This window comes from Dermatophagoides pteronyssinus, unplaced genomic scaffold (assembly GCF_027571235.1).
Source record: "Dermatophagoides pteronyssinus isolate colony J.1.1.1.1 unplaced genomic scaffold, Derpt_VIB-CSIC_2022.12 sq0006, whole genome shotgun sequence".
NCBI lineage: Eukaryota > Metazoa > Arthropoda > Arachnida > Sarcoptiformes > Pyroglyphidae > Dermatophagoides > Dermatophagoides pteronyssinus.
In genome coordinates, this window is record NW_027461530.1 from 1,670,825 (window position 1) to 1,675,378 (window position 4,554).

The window sequence follows — 4,554 nt, forward strand, 5'->3', positions numbered from 1 at the left end:
ATCACTTTCGTTGACTTTCTTCAATTATTACTATTTGTTTTTTTTTCCCAGTGTTAATCATTGAAAATCATTGAAATACATTTCATTTCGTTTTTCGGTTCCAAATGATTACTGAAATTTCTGGAAAGGATTGTTTCATTTTACTAACTAACTAACTAGACGAAAAGAAGAAGAAGAAAAAGAAAAAAAACATTAATTATATCCCTGTATCCCGTAGCAAAAACATTTACAAATTTGACATAAAGCTTGAACTAAAAAAATAATAATAATTCTCTGACAATACAGATGTAGCCTTGTAGTTTTTGGATATGATTTTCATTTTCATTTAATTTCCTTTTTTTCTCTCTCTTTCAAAACATCAAAATGACTAATATACTCTATGTGAATATACTCTATGTGAACTCTGTATGTGTGTTTCTCCATTTGTCAAGTGATGCATACATAGTTTTATATTTTGCATATACAATGATGATGATGATGATGTATTTCGTTTTTTTTTGAAACAGTTTTACGTAATAATTTGTCTGTGTGTATGATACAATAACAAGTCCATTTTTCATCTTTAAGCTTTTAAGACAAGTCTGTTGTTGTTGTTAACTAACTAACTAACTAACTGTCATGACATGTTTCTATGATGGTGGTGAATATTTATTTTTTTTACCGGATTACAACCGGATTCTCAACCCCGAAACATTTGAAAAATGTCTAAATATTTTTTTTAGTTTTTTCAAAAATTTTGTTACAATCTTAATCCGACAATGTTTTTTTTTCGCTGTTTGTTTCGTCCGAAATTCGAATGATAAATTTCATAATTCTCTTCATAGGAAAAAGGCTTGTATTTTTTCAGTGCTAAACAACACATCACTCTGTAGTGTGGTCCGAATCTTTGTGTGTTGCCCGAAATTTTGAAAAAGTAATAATAAATCAATCGTTTGTTTTTATTTCGAAAGGTGATTTTGTTTTTTGTTGGCGAGAAATTGATTTTGAAACATTGAAATTTTATTCATGAAAAAAAGCTTAAAATCTTTTGAAAATTTGAATACTGACACTATGACAAGAACCGAATGATAAATATCATCGATGTACAAGTGAATGAATGCACATTTATTATCGTTGTTTTTGAAAAAAAATGACAAAACGAAATACAAATTGAAAAATATTTTTCAATATTTCTCCAATGAATTCTGTGCGAATTTTCTAATCGGAGAAATGAATAAAAAACGTGAGAGGCAGTTTGGCCATCATCCAAATCGATAACATTATGGCGAATTTTCTTTCATTTTTTTACAAATGAAAATCCTTTTTTTTCAATTTGCCAGTTAACTGTAGTTAATCCTTTTATTTTCACTGTTGATTGTGTTTGATTTGTTTTCACATTCATTTTCTCACTCTCACTGTATTTACTGTGAACAACAAAAAAAAAAAGTGTTTAAAGCTTTTTAAAAACCGTTTTTAAACTGATGATCATTAAAAATATAATCTTCTAATTAACTCGTTTTGTAATAGTTGTTTTGGAAAATTTGAATTTTACGATTTTCGTTGTTGTTGTTGCTGTTCTCTTTTCAGCTAATCGTTCACATACATCCCGTTATAACGATTTGAATGAATGTTTACATGCAATTTGTCAAGGGTTTTTTGTCATTTTCATTTTGCAAAACATCCATAAATAAAAAGGGTAGTAAAATAACGATTATTTTAAGTAACGTAACAGGAGAAAAAAAAGGGTTGAATATTGAAATAATAATACTAATAAAAACAAACGAAAAATCAATTGATCGAAACGATAATGTTAAGTGTGTGTGTGTATGTGTGAAAATACACAGATTGATTGCTATTTACCCGCCAACGACCAACCGGATAATCCTTTCACTTTTTTCTTTGCTGTTGAAAAGATATGAAAATGGATGTCAAACAATTTTCGTTTACTAATCAAAAAACGTGTTGGCCATTAATTATAACATCTATGGTTGATGATGATGATAATAACAATTAAAAAATAACATTTTAAAAGTTAAAAATGCTAGTACGATAAGATGCTATGAATCATTTTAATTCTTTTTTTTTTGAAAAACATTTCATTTGTTTTGATTCATTCATTCATGAGAATAAAAATATATTTCCATTGAAAAAAAATCACGTGCCATATTAATTTATCATTTTCCAAATGAAAAAAATGTCATAATTCTGTTTCTTCTTCTTCTCTGCCATTATCAATGAATAGGAGAAAAATTCAAGTGTGTTTGGTTGGTTAAATAAAAATCAAGATTAATTAAAATGTAAACAATGATGATGTTGATGATGATAATGAGAATGGTCGATCCTGAAACAGTAACAACTCGATTTCTGTGAATGGTTGAATTCTCAAGAACAATGAAAAAATAAACAGTTTTAATGGTCTTTTTCTTTTTGCTGGCTAATTTGAATACGATTAAAAGAATTTTTCTGAATTTCTAAAAATACTTTATTGAATCATAATAAGGATAATCATCGACCTACCGCATACATACACACACTAACACCAGAAAAAAATTGTGTGAGATTGACAGATTTGGTTCATTTGAAAATCGGTTTTCACTGCCCAATGAAGAAAACAATGTGTTTTAATTGATAAAACCGAATTTTTGATTTGCCGAATTTTGTACATCCAGTATTTCAGTAGTTTAGTTGTGTTAAATTTTCTTCTTCGTCAAAGAATTGAACAAAGAAAAGGTTTTCATTGAATTTTTGCATCCAACGAAAAAAATAATCAGTATCATTTGGTTTATGTTATTCGGTTTCTGACAAATATCCAAAAACTTTGTGTGTGTATGTGTTATTCAAATTTTTCGAATCAAGATTCATGACATTTAAATTGCTTGTCTTTCATTTTTGCTGTTTGAATTTGATTCAATCATTCATGAATTCAATTCTGTGATGCTTTTTTGGGATTATTTTCAATTTTCATTTGATGAAAAAATAAATTTGCATGTTTGTCACGATGCAGCCAGCAAAAAACAACAAAACAACAACCGAATCGATGATAATGATAGACTTTCCATGTTGTTCTTTTCGTTTGTTTTTTTCTTTCTTTTCTTACTTGAATGAAGAGAGAGACAGAGAGAGAATATTCTTGATGAAATGAAATGATGATGATGATGAATTGGATGCAATATTGCATTATTATTATCATCCAGGCAACAACAACAACAAAAAAAGCTGGTTGCAAAAAAAACAACAACAACAACATTGGATGCAATGGACCGTACCGTAAACCAGAACAGAACAGAAACCCGTTAGTCGTGGGCCACGGAATATCTCCCCGTTTGGTTGGCTGTTTGTTTGTTTGTTTCAATTTTCAAAATTTCATTTTACGTTGTTGCTATTGTAAATTGAATTTTGTCTTTTGACAGAAACAAAAAAGATGAATAAAAATCCATCATTATGTGTGTGTGAGTGTGTAGAGATGTCAAATGCAAAAATTTTTAATTCTTTTCTTTATTTTTCGTTAAAAATTATGATTGATGAGATTTTATTCAAAGCATCAAATTTTGCATTAAACTTATCATTTTTTTCAAGGATGTTTTTTTTACAACATTTTTAAATATCAAATCTGAGGACAGCTGATTAACACAGTTGGCTCCATGGTGTAGTGGCTATCACTCTGGACTTTGAATAATAATCCAGTTGTTCAATGGATTTTGTATGGATTCATTGTGCGCTGTTTGCAAAGGAGGTAATCCAGCAACCCGAGTTCGAATCTCGGTGGGGCCTGTGCAAAATTTTTTTTTTATTTTTTTTTTTTTAAATTTTTATTCAGATTTTTCTTTTTTTTTTGTCCTTCAAGCAGAAATTATTGAGATTAAAATAAATGATACACGTTGACATGAATGATGCTGCACTTGCATATCATTTGAAGATGATGACGATGATGATGATATAATTAGAATGATTGAAATCACAGTAAAATATAATTGCACAAAACGTTTTCTGTTTCTGCATTTTTTTTTGTTGATTGCAGCAATTTTCTGCTTTTAATCATCATCAGGTAAATCAATCACATCTTTGATCATCGTTATTTGCATGCACAAAAAAAACAACAACGCTGTTTTCATTGCGAAACGAAGAAAACAACATTTTAAAATTATAAATTGATTTCAATTATTGATCTTTGGTCAAATTTGTTTACCATGATTGATTGAATAATCATAGGTTTTTGAAGTTTTTTTTTTAAAATAATTTTAATGAATCAGCAAATGATCAATTTGGTTTTTTTGGTTTGTTGTAATAAACATTATTAAATGAATGAATGAATGAATAAAGTAAATAAAATTTTAAATGATAAATTCTTTTCTGTTTTTAAATAATGAAAAAAACCCTAAAGCGATGCTCAGTATTTTGAATTTTTTTTTTGGCCAATTTGGTCAAGCGAAAAATTAAATTTTTTTTTTTGTTGATCATTTCTTGTTCTGGTCATTGATTAATATCTGCTAATTGGATTGTTTATTATTTATTGGATTGAAATTTCATCAATTTGGATTGTATTCCCCCTCCTGTATATAAATCATTTGGTCGAAA

The 4,554-nt window shown here is 28.1% G+C and overlaps 1 non-coding gene across 1 annotated transcript; it reads left to right on the plus strand.

Annotated features, from left to right (window-relative positions):
- Positions 1-3,614: 3,614 nt before the first annotated feature.
- TRNAQ-UUG (transfer RNA glutamine (anticodon UUG)) lies at positions 3,615-3,750 on the plus strand. Its single transcript has 2 exons — positions 3,615-3,651; positions 3,716-3,750. It is a non-coding gene; the product is annotated as a tRNA-Gln (tRNA).
- The last annotated feature ends 804 nt before the right edge of the window (positions 3,751-4,554 follow it).